Below are 17,348 nucleotides of genomic sequence, written 5' to 3'. Positions count from 1 at the left end.
AGCTCTTTAAATAACTACAGTGACCAGAGTTTTTTGAGGAATGTCTCAAATGTGCTTTAAAAGTATAGTATGTACCCAGCCAGAGTTAGGCCTGACTTTGCACATTGTTAAGACTGTCACTGATGCTGATGGCATGAATAAGTGGTCATTCCTTAAAGCCCAGTGTAAATGATATATTTTCACTAATCCTAAAATATCTGAAGGAACAGCTTACTATCCTTATAGAAACTGAGACAAATGTGGCCTTCAGCACATCCTTCTCCAAAAGATGGTGCCAGCAAGGAGGGAGAGAGCATCTGAACATCTCATACAAACACACACACACACACACACACACACACACTTCTCCATCCATTGTTCAGGCAACCATTGTCACTGTCCAAGGACATTCCAGCCAGGCAAAAGCACTCAAGGAGGCTGCAGAGCAGGAGTGCAGCCTGGGGAGAGAGTGTGGCTTTGAGAGAGTCCTGAGGGCCAGACATCAGATCTAAGGTTCCACAGCCCTGTACTCAGCAGCTTATTTTACAGTTTAGGCCAGGGGTCAGCAAACCTTTTCAGCAGGGGTCTGGTTCACTGTCCCTCAGACCTTGTGGGGGGCTGGACTATATTTGGGGGGGGGGGAGAATGAATTCCTATGCCCCACAAATAACCCAGAGATGCATTCTAAATAAAAGCACACATTCTGCTCATGTAAAAACACCAGGCAGGCCCCACAAATAACCCAGAGATGCATTTTAAATAAAGGGACACATTCTACTCATGTAAAAACACGCTGATTCCCAGACCATCTGCGGGCCGGATTTAGGAGGTGATTGGGCCAAATCCGGCCCCCGGGCCTCAGTTTGCCTACCCATGGTTTAGGCAGCTTCCTATTCACCTTGCCTGAAGCCTCTTTTGACTTTGGCAGAGCAAGCCCAGGCTCTTAATGCAGGGCCTGCATCTCCATCGGCTGAGTGACTCAGTCTCATTCCTAGAGCTTCACTCAGCGCTCCTCAGCCTCCTTGAAGGAAACACCCATGTCTTCCCTTTGTCTGACGAGACGGAGATGCTGCATTTGGCCAATTGCTGGCAGAGATTGACAAGAGAATGTCAGCAAGCCCAACTTTTCATTCAGCCACAGGAGAGAGGCCCCCAGGCTATCATCCCAGACAAGCAGAGTCATGCCCTGCTCCTACCACAAAGTGGGAACGCTCTGCTCACTGGCATATATATATATATATACCATGCTTGGAGGAATATCCCTGCCTACCATTCAGGGGAGAAGACACACCCTTTCCATTGGCAACCTAGATCATTCGGAGGGGGGAAGCTGGGCAAGGGGGAAGTGATAGAAAATAGCAGCTCTCCCTCTCAGAACTTCACTATTCAAACTCTCCCATGTTAACGGCATGAAGGGACAGAGGAGAAAGCAGAGGAAAAATCCCAAACTGCTATGAATCTGAACTCTGACACATCTGATTTCAACTTGGGGAATGGAATAACAGAGGCTGCACACAGCAGAAGTTAAAATATCATCCTGGATAGCAAAGCAATTTGTGAAGAAGAAGTGGTTGTTGAGAGGTGTCTAGTGGGCATTGGAAAGGACAAATACCAGGTATGTTTCATTCAGATCAGACCTATAAACCCCTGGGGAACATGGAAACAAACAGGAAACAAGGCCTACAGTATTTTAAAAACAAACTGTATTTTTAAAACCAGAATGAATGTGGAAACAGCTCTGTACAAACAGTGAATTCTTGCACAGATTCAAAGGTGGAAAGTTGGTAGATAGCCATTGACTGAACAAGATGCAGATGACTAGCTTGTTTAGGAAGCGTCTGCTAAGCAAGAACACTGTAGCATGGGATTAAATTAAATGCTCAGGTGCCTGACAGATGGGTCCTACACTAGAGACAGGCATCATACACAAAGGTAGGGATATAAGAAGCTGCTGTTTTCTGTTCTGTCTGAATTCATCTCATGAAGCACTGTTTCTATTCCACTGCAGTTCATCTTCCACCACAAATGACATTATTCATCTCCCTGTACACCACGGTGAAATTTTGTAACCTATGTAAATTACATAACTTATTTAATTTACACTGCTCTTACATTCTTCCACCCCATTCATTTCAATGCAAAGGAAATGCAATGCAAATAGAGGGGCATAATAAATTGTATATATCGTTTGCAGACTGAAAGCAATAGCAGCAGCTAGTCGTGATCATATTTTCTGGATTGATTTCCATTCCGGACATAGGACAAAGAAGTGAACACCAGCAATTTCCACCCCTGTTTTCATCGGAATTCTCTGACATCCCTAACCACAGATGCATGCAAGTGTCAGAGATGCAACTGTTATGCTCTTATCCTACTCAAGCTGAGATAGTATAATCATTTATCATTACACAGAAAGACATTGGCAGGTGCAGGGAAATTCAAAATGAGCCAGAAGGCAGGATGGGAAAAGCAGAGGTAAGGAGCTTCTCCATATGCTGTTGGAATACAATCCCCATCACCCCTAACCATTGACCATGCCAGCTGGAGCTGATGGGAGCTGAAGTTCAACAACAACAGGTGGACCACAAGTTCCCCATCCCTGACTGAACTCAGTTGGATTGTGACGTAAACATGCACACAACTGGGCTATTAGGCAGATAAATATTTAGTAGAATGAAACTGAATTCAGTGAGTGAATCACAGAAGGCTGGCCTCTAAAGAGAAGGTCTGTAAATCTGAGATTGCCAAATCAGACTCTGGGTCCAGGAACTGACAGTTCTGTTAGTCTCTGTGAAGATATATAGTGAAGTAAAACAAAGGGCATGCCCATAAATATTCACTCTTAAACTGACAGGGCTGTATGGAGGGAGGAAATCATTCTGACTGCCATTCACCAGAGTCTTGAGTATTAAAGTTATACGTTTAATCTACATAAAATGTTGTGTTTGAATGCATTGTATTTAAAATGCTATAATGGAAGTTTACCTTAGGCCAGGCATGGCCACTGGTGGAGGAGGAGGAGTGCGGGGGGAGCGTACCGCCCCCGACAGCGCAACCCCGGTGGGGTGCCATCACGGCTGCCCCCATCCCGTGCTGGGTGCCATGCCCCCAGGATGCATGCCAGCCCCACCTCCGCCTGCTCTCCACCCCCCGGTCCCAGAGCATGAAGCTCCGCCACTGGGCATGGCCAAACTTCGCCCTCCAGATGTTTTGGGACTACAGTTCCCATCATCCCTGACCACTGGTCCTGTTAGCTAGGGATCATGCGAACTGTCATCCCAAAACATCTGGAGGGCCAAGTTTGGCCATGCCTGCCTTAGGCAAAAAGGTTCCACTCTGGCAAATGCATCAGAGAAAGCATTTTCCCATTAGAGTGAGATAAGATGACTCATCTCCGGAGACAGGAGCTGCAGTGAGCTCACAGCAGGAAGCTTGAGAAACTGTGTGTGTGGTTGCTTGGAGATGGCAGGTAGAAGCAGTGGGTTGCAGAGATGTTCTGCAATGATGAACAAGCTTAGGATTTCCCTCTGGGACCAGAAAGAGGGAAATTTACTGAACCTCATAAAGGACAACCTCATTGCTTGCTTGCTGTGGATTGTTTTGTTATTTTGTAACATGTATCATATTGTAAAGAGTATTTAAGACTGTTTTGCAGTAAAGCTTGGAAGCGCATTCTTGCAGTGGAAAGAATTCCAGATCAGGGATTTCACTGAACAACTCTAACATTGAGCAGCTACCGTGAGTGCTCATCATTCCAGATGCCCAGCAGAATTTCATTCTACTCACCTGCCAGATCCCAGTGGCTGGAGAAAGAAAAGAACTGAGCTGGTTCTGCTCATTGTACCTGAACAGAGGTGAGGAACTTCAATCCTGGGGGCCAGATGTGACCCTCCACACCTTTCTATCTGGCTCTTGAGACTCAAACTCCACCTAAGACACATCACCTCTATCCAGGCATCATCCCTCATCAGCCCTACTAAAATGTCCCCTTGAACTCTGATGATGCCTCTTGGTTGCCTTGAGGCAGGGTAGAGAGGGGTGTGTGAAGAAACTGCCCTACTTTACAAAGGTAAAATTTGCATTAGTTACTTTGCTCATTTTTGCCACACATGGGCCCTGGAAGGCTGCCGCATTGAGAATGTGGCCCTCAGTTTGAAAAAGGGTCCTCACCCCAGTGCTGGAGCTACAACTTCTTGTCTTTTCTTCCCAAGACACAGACACCCTAAGAGAACGTTCCATCTTAACTGGCAGACATCTCAACTTTCTAAAGGTTCTCAAACAGCAACGAAATGCAGCTTGCAGTAGAATTGCAAAGGAAAAAAGCAACACACGAAGAAGAAACATTGAGCATCAGAGCAGAAAAGCAAAGGGTGGGCAGTGTTAATTTGCAACAGAAGGAATTTTTGCATTATATGAATTGTTGTGAGCTGTTCATGGAAGACACCTTGAGGCTTTGTTAGAAAAGCAGGATTTGGTTTTACTTAATCATCTTGAAACAAGAATGGGAAATGCATCTCCATCACCATGTGCCACGCCTACCATGCGGTCTATTATTCTGTGTAAAGGGATGGAGTAGTGCTGCAATCTGTCCTGGCATTGTAAAATGGTATTTAGCTGTTGTTGCTGAGACTGGCCCTCAATTCTACCAGCACCAACTCCTGGAGTGCTTTTGCAGGGGAAAAGATCAAATTTAAGGGGAAATGGCTTTGTGGTCTCAGATAAAGTCCGTATGAATGCATGGCCCTTTCATAATTACAGCATGTTGTGGGAAACCCATTTAATGTACAGCTGCGCTATAAGGTGCACAGGGTGATAAAGGAACTGAGGACCCTGTTTCCTCTGTTTGGGCTGATGGATTGGACTCCCTGCCTCCAGGGCTGAGTCAGCCAAAGTAAAGGCAGGGGAGGATAAGGGTATGGCAGCGCACTGTTCCATTGGGAGCAAAATTCATCTTGCAGTTTCCTTGACAGATGAACTCTGTCCACGATACCAGGACTCAGAGACCGGCGCTCCCTGTTCGACAGAAGACCGCTGCACCAGGGAGGGATTGTCATTGACAGCCATTAAACAATAGAGAGTATTGGTTATTTATTTTCTAAATAAATCAGCACGCCCTGGAAAGAGGTAATTTAGAGCAGCCCTTCCCGAATCCTGGCTGTCCCTTCAGCTGCCATCAGGCTCCAGAGAAACAGCAGCAAACTCTCACGCAAACAGCCTATTAAAAAGGCCTGTCAGAGGCACCTTGACCTGCAGACTCGCTCTGGTCCTCAGCTCCCCAGCAGCCCTCCCCTCACATGATGTATTTCCCTTGCCATTTTTAGAGCTGCATTATGTTCGCTGCAGGAAACAGCCTCTTCCTTCTTATAAACACAGGCCTGGGTAACTGACCAGCAGCCCTGCCACTCCACAGCCACTCTCCGCCCATCCATCACATCTTGCTGTCACCCTGGCAACATTTCTCTCGGATCGGTCCAGCTCCAGAGATGGCGGGGGTGGGGAAGCAGCCCGATTCCAGCCTGCTGACTAATTCCTTGGAAACTCCTAGATAATACAATGAGAAATTCTTTCCAGTGGCTTCTAGAATGTCCCTGGAAGGTCACCCAAAGGTTGGTGCAAGGACACGGTGGCTGATTTCCATTCTGTCAGCAGGATTTGGGTAAAGTGCATTTGTGGGTAAAACCATGTTTGTTTCCTTTCGTACAGGGGTGCCATGCTATGTTCCCAATTAGCTAATTTCTGAGGACCCCCTATTTTTCAAAAGCCAAGCCACGGACCTCCTGGACTTTTGAAAATTTTGATAACTTTATGGGAGTTACCTCTGCAAAGCAATGTTTTGAACAAAATGTGGGGTGGCCCCTAATAAGCAACGGATTTTAGGTATACAGTGGTACCTCGGGTTAAGTACTTAATTCGTTCCAGAGTTCCGTTCTTAACCTGAAACTGTTCTTAACCTGAGGTGCCACTTTAGCTAATGGGGCCTCCTGCTGCTGCCACACGATTTCTGTTCTCATCCTGAAGCAAAGTTCTTAACCCAAGGTACTATTTCTGGGTTGGTGGAGTCTGTAACCTGAAGCGTATGTAACCTGAAGCGTATGTAACCTGATGTACCACTGTACTAAAAAACAGACTAGGGCTGAGCGATACCTGGTTTTCAACATTGTGATGTATCAGCAGCTAAACATGGTATTCTGATATATCACAATGCCTGAAATTGGAGATCAGGTGTGGGGATGAGGGAAGGAGCAGCCGCAGAGATCGGATTGGTGGGTGCGAGGAGAAGAGGAAGTGGATTGAGTGGGAGGGGCAGCCAGTGCTGGCAGTCAGGGCCATAGCTAGGGGGTGGTGAGGTGGGGCACAGGCAAGGGGTGTGTGCAAAATCAGTTTTAAAATATGTCCAGAAATATGTCTATAAATAAAAATATTGATTATTGCCTCATAAGAAAAGGTTCTAAATGGAGGGTGAATTGAATGGGGGGTTGGAAGAGAGGCGGAAAGAAGAGCTAATTTGTCAGTGGCTAGGGTGGCACAATCTGGACAGTTCTGCCAGGGGCGCAAGATCACCTAGCTACTGCTCTGGTGGCAGCCGGTGAAAGTGCAGATCCACAGTGGCTGCTGCTGCTTTCCTGTGGACTGAGAAAAGCTGCTCCACCTCCATGCCAGGGGAAGGTAGTGCCATGGTGCCTTAAAGTGAGGGTGATCAGCTGCCATGTTTTCCCTCATCATGAGGGGAAGGGAGCGCCTTGCAATCGGCTGCCCTGTTTTCCCTCAGTGTGAGGGAAGGCAGCTCAGATCAGCTGAGATAATACTGCGATATCAGCGATGCCTTGAAACTGGCTGCGCTTCTCTCTCTCATACGAGGAGTAATGTATCGCTGCATATTGCCTGGTCAAAATTGTTATCATTGTGTGATTTCAAAACCGATTTTGGCCAATATATTGAAAAATTGCAAGGCGCTAAAACAGACCATAAAATTTGTGATATTACCATGCAGAAATGACAAAAACTAGTTGGGGGGAGGCAAGGGATGGGGCCGCAGACTCCCTGGGTGCGTTCTGCAGACCCCCAGAGGTCCCTGGGCCGCTAATTGGGAACCACTGGTGTACACAACCAAACAGCCAGTGACTTTCACACAAGGATTTGTCTGTGTAGTGCAGGTTTAAAGTAGTGCAATTTAAAATACAAGATTTTAAATTGCCATGGCATAAAGTGGGGTGGATGAGTGGGGGGAGAGAGACTACTGACTAGTTACAGAAGCACCTTAACCTCATGGAGAGGTGAGATGTAATAATGTTAGGAAATTGAGCTCAAGGAGAAGCAAAGTGGGGAGGCAGAAGGAAAAATTGAGAAAAATAAAGCAGAATGGGATGAGAAGTTAATGGCATAAATAAGAGCAAAGCCACTTTAAAAAGAGAAAGGCCATAACTCTGTACCATGTTTTGTTCCAAGAAGTTGGTTGTGAGCAAAAATGTTTTTTGCTGATATTCTAGGACAGCGATAGCCAATGTGGGGTCCCACAGATGTTCCTAGATTGCAGCTCTCATCAGCCCCATCCAGCATGGCCAATGGGCAGGGTAACGGGAGTTCTAGTTCACAGCAGCTGGAGGGTGCCATGTTGACTACATCTGTCCAAGGGCCACTGATCAAAATGTCTACTATATGGGAGTTTGCTCTTGTAACCAACACATTTAAAGTGACATGGAAAGCTACTGATGTCTTCTTCACCACTGAAAACTACTTTGTATGGCAGGAAAGCATAAATATTATATGCAGTTATTCAGAAGGTGATGAAAACAGAATAGTGAGCTGCAAGTTTCTCAGAAACACGTATTTCCTCTTACCTTTGTCCTTTATATTGTCTGCAGGGATCCTTCACATCCACAATGTATCCAAAATGATTCCCAGGAAGTGGCACGTAATGTTGGTCTGTTTATACTGCAAATTAAATTTAGCTACCTTCTCTTCTGCATGACAAACAATTCCTCGGGCTTTCGAGCTTCACAGCCTGAGAGCCAAACCATGACTAGGATCTCCCACTCTTAAAAAAAGATATTAATAGTAGCTTCTCTCTGCACTGTTTTCTCAGTGTTCAAAATACAGCCGTTACTCCAAGTCATGCTCGTACATGACTTGAGCGGGTGGATGTACACAGAGCAGAAGGGTTGCCTCCTTGTTTCTGGTAGGGCTCCTGTGCATTTTACAGCTGCATGACATTCTGCAGGTGAAGCCTTCCCCATCATGCTCCCTAGTGAGGATGGCTGGACATGTTGACCTTTCTCGTGCTTGCTGGGGCTGATGGGAGTTGTAGTCCAATGGCATCTGGAGGACACCAGGTTGGTGAACGCTGCTGTAGAGCAACAGAGCCCTTCAGTTGTAGAAACTTAAATTTCCAGTATGCAACGGAATCCCTTTCAGAAAATAGTGATGATTGAGAGGTGGCCTCCTAGTTGTTTTTGCTGCAAGAAATTAGCCCAGATATCCCCCTGGAAATAAATAAATATGCCACTGAGCTACAGCCCTTTCCCAATCATAGGGACCACCTTCTTTCACTATTCTGAATGTGGCAACACTCTTGGTAGTCACCTGAGGTCCCTCTCTAGATCTCCTGCACCCTGACAATTTAGGCAAGTGGGTACACAGGACAGGGACCTTTCCAGCCATTGCCTCTGGCCTTTTAACTTACGCAGGTCTGGCCTTCCAGCATTATGTCAAAACATTTTTGTTGTTGTTCAGGAAATTTTTCTTTTTGTCTGCTGCATTATTTATTGCTTAGCATGCTTTCTTTCCTTCTTCCTGCTGTTGATTTTATTTTTATGATTATTTTTATTGTGTTTCATTGTCTCATTGTTTTTACATCTGGTTTTGTGTATGTGTATGTGATTGTGTGAGCCTGTTTAGGTAAATAAATAATGGGCCAAAACAGCCACTTACAAGCCTGATTTGTCCGTAGACTTTTCATATGCCCCTCTTAAGCAACTGGAGCCAACCATAGATTGTGTATTATGTTGCTGCTGCTTCAACGGCCCTTCCCTTCACACCTACCTGTGCTATTTTCAGCTGGGATTCAACCACATACCATCAAATCCAGGTTGCACAATTAAAGCCGATTGGGGGTCTTGTGCAACAAACATGCTTCACCGAAAGATAGGATGTCTTGTAATAAGGAAAGTGATGGGAAAATACACTGGAAAACGCTTTGAAGCAACATCATTTTAACTCCTTGCAAACAAATCCTCTTTAAATAGCCAACATCATCTACCCTTCCTGCAAACAAATCAAGATGGATGCTCAATAGACAGGACGTCTGGAAGAACCAGCTAGAGGAATCAGGACTATAGTTGCCTCGTGAGAAAGAATGATGGGCAAAAGGACACAGCCGTCTCCAACTTCTTCAAGAGAAGAGAAAGGCGGAATCTCTGCAGCAGCCCCTGGCAGAGAACCCACCAACTACTGTACACACAGCAAACTAAGCTGTGCATTTTACTGAACAATAAAACACTCACCAGGTCATTTACATTTTTATTGGCTGAAATTCCCATCCTCCCCCCCCCATTCTGACACATGCAGACACTGTTCTTCCAGTGGTTTCAACAAACTGGTGCCAAAATCAGCCTAGTTCAGTTTACCCCTTCCATGCAAATTGCAGGGTTCCCCCTGCTCCCCCTAAGGCTGCTGCTGTGTACCTATTAGCCAACCCACCACTGGGTTCCTGTAAAACTGAATGAATGGCATAAATTCTGTGAATGCTGCCTTGCCAGGCAAGAGAGATGCAGCAATTGGGAAAGCTGACTCAGTTGTGTGCTATGCAGCTGTTGAAAGCACAGAGACCTTAGTTGGCTGCTGTCACTCAACTCACATCAACCATTTCTCATAGGCCTCCTAACTTCAACCACTTGGTCGAGGCCGGTGAATGCTGAGTGAGTAGCAGGCAGCTGGGTCCTCGCGTATTGTAGTGTGCTTTATGGGAACTGAGCCTCAGACACCGGAGAGCTGTGATCTAACAAACTGCTCAGATGTGATTTACGAGCAACCCTCTTTCAGAAGAGGAATAGTCTTAACGGGCTTTTAACAGTCTGTAACTGGGAGGCAGCATGGAGCTTGCATATACAACTAGCATGAAATATTCCATATAAAATCAGCCAGCAGCGGCTCCCTGGTGCAGGCATTTCCTACCCTGCTTTGACTCAACGACAACGTGACCTTTTCGCACTCCTGTAATTGGATTTTGAGGACAGCTTTTACACATCAGCTCTGCCCACCGTCACTAATGTTATTGCAACCACCCTTAAAAGCTCCCGGCCCTAAGCCCTATTCAAAAATTTCTAAAAATAAACCCTTAAAAATAAGGACATTCCCAGCCACCACAAATAAATCGGATTCAATCTGACATGCATTTTACCCTACAAGCTTCTTATTGCATTTTCCAGTTTGCGCAGTCCAAGGTGAGCAGAGAATCAGTCAAACGAGGAACTGAGAGGGTTGATGAAACATATCTACTGCTTCATCCTTTAAGTGAACAGCTGGGAGACTCTCTTCCTTAAGCAAAGTCTCTCTCCGCCCCCCTCACCCCAACTTGGCTTTCTTTCTCCTTTCTTTTCTTTTCCCTTTTCTCTGGGATGTGGTTTGAGGGTGGGTGGGATGCAGGTTTATCCTCCTCTGGAAAGGATATTGGATGTATGCTTATTTTTTATTTATTGCATTTATATTTCACCTTTTCCTCCAAGGAACTCAAGGTGGCCTTCATTGTTCTTCCCCCTCCCCATTTAATCACCACAACCGCCCTGTGAGATAGGTTAGGGCTGAAAGGCTAAAAGGGGATTCTATATTTATACTTGTTTTCACTCAGGCCTTGAGTTTGCCTGTCTTAGTCCACACCTTGCACTCTGCCAATCAAAGTCTTGAACTTTTTTGAATCTGGGCTTATGTTCTCTCCAAGCTCAGCATGGAAGATGCATCGGGGGCCACAGCAAAGATAACTCAGTAGAAGATGCAGTTGTGCCATGTGGATTTTAAAAGATAGCACAGCAGTGCCAATGGATTCTGGTACTGAGGAATCTGCTACCCAGTTGCCTGCTCTGCAGAAAGTGATATTTCCTTATCCATCAAGGAACTGATATGCTTGGAGACACCCTGGTTTCCCTTTCCTGGCCTTGCTGTTCCTGTGCTTTTTCACTAATGACCAAGTAGGTGAGCCAGAACTACCAGAAGGAAGAATTAGAAGTGGCGTAAAGCTGAGCCAAATGCTGAAGGAAGAATATTAACCCCATTTTCCAACCCGTAAACCTCATAAGCCATTTCTGTGGTGGCTCCCAGCTTGTGAAATGCTCTCCTCAGGGAGTCTCGCCTGGTACCTTCCTTACATATCTTTGGACGCCAGGCAGAAACATTTCTCTTCTCCCAGGCCTTTGGCTAATTAAACCATATATGACCTTTTAAACTGTGGTGTGGGGTACTGGTTTTGTTTGTTACTATGTTATGTATTTTTGTGTTTTTATATTGTAAACTGCCCTGTGATCCTTGTTTGAAGGGTGGTATAGGAATTTACTAAATAATTTGCATGACCAGTAACATTAGTTTAGGAACAAAATGGATAAGGATTATTAGTATGTAAATTTGGTCTGATTTTTTAATTACCAAGAGCCAATATAAAGCAAATAAAACTACAAAAATGTTATGTATTTTTGTGTTTTACATAAAGCAAATAAAGCTACTAGTAGCCATCCTAATTTCTGCTGGCTGAGCATTGACTGAGCCAGAGTGAGGGATTTACACTGCTGTATCTACAACTTGGTCGGGGTGAGAGACTTCTACCAGCATAGCCCCAGCTGAGCCCTGGCTCAGCGGGGTGGGGTGGGGGTGAGGGGGTGGGAAACAAGACCGACCAAATCCAAACTGTCATCCCGACAGATCTTGGGTTTGGACTGTGCTGTTATTATCCTCAGTACTCAACAAATACACCTTCCTTTGTATAGGAACGAAATCAGTTTTATTTATTGTTTTACAACTGCTGAATGAGCTAAAGAAAGAGCCACAGTAATGAATCAAAGAATGGGCTTCTTCTCCCAACGCAGCTCGGTTTAAGAAGCAGCTTCTTGGACTGTAACTCCAGAGAAAGCAAGATCCTCCAAAATGCAAGGAGAGATCATCTCAGGGAGCCTAGACAGGCTTGGGCATGTGCAACTGCTGCTTATCCCAAAGCCTTTAAAAGGCTGGGCCTTACGAAAGAGCTCATCTCACTTAACTCATCATATTGTACATTGCTAACATTTTCTAGAAGACTGCAGTGGCCCGAAATGTTTGGTGGTTACCCGGAATAATTCTGCAGTTTGTGATCTTCATCCAGATCCAGGCAAGAGAAAGGCCACTTGGTGTCATCTCTCAGGAAGGGATTTCTCATGTCATTGACTGTCCCTTCCCCAATGATGTGTTAGGAAATGTCCAAATTGGAATGCTGTCAATGAATTTCAGGAGACTCGAGAATGATTTTTCCAGAACTGATATCCTTCCAGTTAGCATGAAGAACTGGCTAAGCATTTGGGCCGGGCTAGATATGCCTCAGTGTTCATTGAGTGGCCGTTCATGAGAAACTTGCGGGCTGCCTTAGGAGACCAAGGTACCATGTTACAAACAGACACATAAACACATTGTATGAGCTGAAGAGTCTATAGCAGGGGTTGGCAAAGTTTACCTCACCAGGGCCGGTTCACTCCAGTGGAGATCCCTCCGGCGTCTGTGCAGACACAATTTACAGTGTCTGCACATGCACAGACGCAATTTTCGGCGCTGCGGAAGCAAGTCCCCATGCCACACTGCACCGTTGTAGCGCAGCACGTGGGAACTCACAGAGCAAGCGGTTCAGTTCGGGGGCGGCTCATGGGCCAGTTAAATGACCTCTGTGGGCCGCTTGTGGACCATGGGCCTTAGGTTACCTACCCCTGGTCTATAGCAGCAGAAAACCTCAGGCTCATACAGGTTTTTCTTTCTTTAGTGCTAAAATTGAACTGTCCTGGGTCATAACCCCAAAGCAATTGGACAGTGGGAATAGCCTTGCCACATTGCACATGTAAGTTGTTTTAAGTGCTTTTAACACTGTGTTTTAATAGTTGTAATCTGCCATGGGACCTAAGGCTGAAGGGCAGGCAGATGATGATTATGGTAATACAGTGGTACCTTGGGTTACGTACATACGCTTCAGGTTACAGACTCTGCTAACCCAGAAATAGTACCTCGGGTTAAGAACTTCAGGATGAGAACAAAAATCGTGCCGCCGCCGCGGTGCAGCAGCAGGAGGCCCCATTGCTAAAGTGGTGCTTCAGGTTAAGAACAGTTTCAGGTTAAGAACGGACCTCCGGAACGAATTAAGTACTTAACCCGAGGTACCACTGTAATGATGATGATGATGATGCAATGGGCTTACATATTTCCCCTGTCTTGTTAGTATTGCTTAGAATTGCTAAGGAAAAGAGTATGATCCACTGAGTTTTGTTGTTGTTGTTGTTGTTGCTGCTGCTCAGATGAGTGTAGCCATAGGAATGATACAACAAGTAATGTTTAGCTCCTTTAAAAAGGTCAGTTCTTTTCATTAAAAAAAATTAATGCAGAAAGTTATGACATAGTCTGTGTGTGCATGTGTGCATGTGTGTGTGCATGCATGCATGATTGTGTATGTATGTGTTGCTCCTTATCTGTTATAATACAAAAATTAATAAATAGGTGATCCTGACATGCGACTATAGTTCAAACTGCATAAACTATTGCAATAAGTGGACTCATTTAGGAAATCAATTGTTTAATTCGGCATTGGGGAAATGAGATTTCTCTGCAAAAGAAAGCAGTTGAGCAAAACAACTGAGTTGACTTGGAAATGGTTCTTAATCTTCTTACTGGTGCCAGGATCTGGATAGCATGAAACTGGGGGAGTGGGCTTAGTAGAATATGGAACATAGTAATATTGCCTAAATTAATATAGTGCAGAAGAATGAGTGATGACAAGCAACTGAATAAGTTTGTGGAAAGGCGGATTTTATCTGTGATGTTTTGGAATAAAAAGTTTCAGGACCATCTTCAATCTTGTCACTCCTTTGCTTTATTTTAATCACAAACATAGATAACTTCTGCATAACTACAGACTTGTACGGTTCCTTTTTAAAATAATAATGCAGAATGTTATGGTGCAGACTGTGTGTGAATTCTTCATTATCTGTAATGATAACGCAAAAACTGGTCAGCAGATGATCATGACATGTGACTACACTTCAAACTAAACTACTGCAATAAGGGGGCTGGTTTGGGAAATCAGGTTTCTAGCTCCGTGTTGGGAGGAATTAGATTTCACTGTAAAAGGTACCAGTTGGGGAAAGTACGTTTTCACCTTCTGCAATAACTAGGACAGAGTGAGGCAGCAGGTGATGTGAGGTAGGAAGCAGTGGCAGGAAGGTGTTGGGGGAATCAGCTGGTGTGTGCTATGCGATCTGCTCTGTCTCAAAGAATTATGAGCATTGTAGTTTGTTAAAGGGACGCGGGTGGCCCTGTGGGTTAAACCACAGGGCCTAGGGCTTGCAGATCAGAAGGTCAGCGGTTCAAATCCCCGTGACGGGGGTCGAAAGCACTCCAGTGCAAGTAGATAAATAGGTACCGCTCAGGTGGGAAGATAAACGGCGTTTCCATGCACTGCTCTGGTTCGCCAGAAGCAGCTTAGTCATGCTGGCCACATGACCCGGAAGCTGTACGCCGGCTCCCTTGGCCAATAAAGCGAGATGAGCGCCGCAACCCCAGAGTCCGTCACGACTGGACCTAATGTTCAGGGGTCCCTTTACCTTTAGTTTGTTAAAGGCTGCTAGGATTGTAACTCTGTGAGGGGTAAACGACAGTGTTCAGAATTCATTGAAGGTGGGGAATGTGTTTTAAGGGCATATATTTTTATTTATTAGTGTTACACCCCACCTTTCTCTTCCAAGGATTTCAAGGTGGTTCTACATGGTTCTCCTCCACCCCAGTTCATCCTCACAACCTGTGAGGCAGGTGAACCTAAAGGATGGTGATTGGCCCATGGTCATCCAGTCCCAGGTCACTCTCTCAGGTCATAGTCCAATGCTCTAACCATTATGCCACACTGGCTGGCCCCCTCGAGATCCTGCGGTCGGTCCACATGACCAGAGTTCTCTGCGGAGGTGGCTGCCAGAGGGGCTGGACTGCCTGGCAGCGAAGGCGCCCACCCGAGGGCCTCCCTGGGCTTCGCAGCAGTTGCTGCTGCTGCTGCCCCCCGTGGGCGCGTCCGCCCGGACGCTCCGTCCACATTCCCTCGTGAGGTTCCCACATAAATCAGCGCGGGCGGAGCGCCGGGAAGGGCACTTTCTCATCGGGCGCTGCTGACAGGCAACGACAAACAGACCGGCCTGAGAATAACCACGGCCCGGGCCGAGTTTACACAAGGGCAGGCGCTGTGTAAATATGGAGCCGGGATGGGAGGGAGGGAAGGAGGGCGAGCCAGCGCCGCCGCCCGCTCCAGGCGAGGTCCTTAGACCCACTGAACGGGATGGGGGGAAAGAGGGGGCACGGGAAGGGAGGGGACGCTCCAATTTATCTCCTCGGGGGCCTGGGAGAGACAATGCCCCGACGGCTGTGGCCACGGAAGTGCAATGCATTAAAATCCAATGGGGCTCACTTGCTTCAGGCCGTGGGGACACGATCCAGCCCAAAGCAAAGGGCTTCATTCAATCCGGCCTGGTCCATGGTCAGGGGTGATGAGAGTTGTGACTCTCCAGACGTTGCTGGACTCTAAGGCTGCCCCTCTCTGAACTGAAGGTCCGGTGAGGTGGTAGACCAGGCATAGGCAAACTCGGCCCTCCAGATGTTTTGGGACTACAATACCCACCATCCCTGGCTAGGGGTCATGGGAGTTGTAGTTCCAAAACACCTGGAGGGTCGAATTTGCCTATGCCTGTCATAGACTCCTTCTTTGAAGGTTTTTGAACACAGGTTGGATGGCCATCTGCCATGGATGCTTTTAGTTGAGATTCCTGCACTGCAGAGGGTTAGACTAGATGACCCTGGGGGTCCCTTCCAACTCTGCAGTTCTATGATGCTATGATTCTATGAGCTGTGGAATGCCCTCAGGCGACAACAGGTGAAAGTGTGCCTTGTTGGTGGTGGCCCCTGCCCTCTGGAGCGCCCCCGCGCTCCTCGACTGGGAAAGCGCTGGGTGCTTCCGAAGTCCATTAAACACCTCCTCTCTGATTCTACAGCCCTCTACTAATGTTGATATACGTTGTTGTTGTTATTGTTGAATAGCCGGATTATTCTCCCTTGGTATAACAGGGTCCTTGTTTTGTAACCTTGTCTTATCTAACGATTATGTTTTAGTCGCTACTTTCCACGCAGCCACATACCCGTGGTTTATTTAATGTTGGTTTTGTTTCATGCCTGCTGCTGTTGTTGTTATTGTTATTGTTATTCTTATTATTATTAAAAATGGAACGGTTTAAATGTTTCAGTGTGCTTTTATTTCTTCCTTCGTAAACCGCTTCTAGATTTATTTGTAATGGTAAGCGGTATATAAAATATAAATAAATAAACTGACTGTCTACAACCTACTTTTGAGTAAACGCGCGTCAGTTCCCGCTTTCAGGGGCAAAGGCTTTTTAAGTATCTGCTTAATTTCCCAATGAAATCAATGGAAATTCAAAACTCTTCCCTTTGGCCAATGTCTTGCCAACCCGCTGAGTGAATTTTAGTGGGGGACAGTTAAGCCAATATCAAACTGGGGGCTACGCCTGTGTTTCAATCCGCGTCGCCAGCCTTAACTGCTCCAGGGATGCCCGCCAGCAATTGCTCGGACCTCGTGGAAGTCTTTTAAATGCGAGGAGAGAGCAGACTAAGCCAAACGAAATTCGCCAAAGGAAGTGCTGCCCTAGTCGCTTTTTAAAAACTAACCAAAGGAACCAGCTCCAAGGTGAACAATGCTAGCTACGAAATAGAGAAGCTAAAGCCCATTAGGCAACCGCTATCCTGAAAATACAGATACCTGTAATTTAAAAATGGTTCTCTTTTGCCTTCTAGCTTGCGTGAACAACATTCACACGTGTATTCACACAGTCCGAGAGCGAAGGAGAAAGAGATGGGTGTCGCTTTCCCATACGAATCTAGTTGCTTCCAAACCACCAGATTTTCCCGTACCTATTTGCTTGCATGGGAAATCACATTTTGCTGTGGGATACAATCACTGCAACGTTTTAGCATTCCTGCTTAGATATCTGAAGCAAACACCTAGTGAGGAGTTGTTCCTCCCCAGATAAAGAGTTTAGGTTCGGGCTATAAAAAGTCAAAGAGTCCTGATAAAGCAGCGACCCGATCTAATCGGTGTTAAGCATGGT

The 17,348-nt window shown here is 46.0% G+C and overlaps 2 long non-coding RNA genes across 3 annotated transcripts; both read left to right on the top strand.

Moving 5' to 3' along the window:
* The first annotated feature begins 409 nt into the window (after positions 1–409).
* LOC310763107 lies at positions 410–4,348 on the top strand. 2 transcript variants are annotated; one of them, XR_014548489.1, is made up of 4 exons: positions 410–492; positions 1,395–1,594; positions 3,615–3,833; positions 4,191–4,348. It is a non-coding gene; the product is annotated as an uncharacterized lncRNA (long non-coding RNA). The 2 variants fall into 2 exon arrangements; XR_014548490.1 differs by having other exon boundaries at positions 3,615–4,048.
* A 1,233-nt stretch (positions 4,349–5,581) lies between these two features.
* On the top strand, positions 5,582–9,498 carry LOC310763136. The gene is made up of 3 exons (XR_014548507.1): positions 5,582–5,648; positions 7,842–7,900; positions 9,034–9,498. It is a non-coding gene; the product is annotated as an uncharacterized lncRNA (long non-coding RNA).
* The last annotated feature ends 7,850 nt before the right edge of the window (positions 9,499–17,348 follow it).

The sequence above is a fragment of the Podarcis filfolensis genome, assembly GCF_964270895.1.
Source record: "Podarcis filfolensis genome assembly, chromosome: 5".
In the NCBI taxonomy this organism is placed as follows: Eukaryota; Metazoa; Chordata; class Lepidosauria; order Squamata; family Lacertidae; genus Podarcis; species Podarcis filfolensis.
This window is presented reverse-complemented; position numbering and strand designations above follow the sequence as displayed.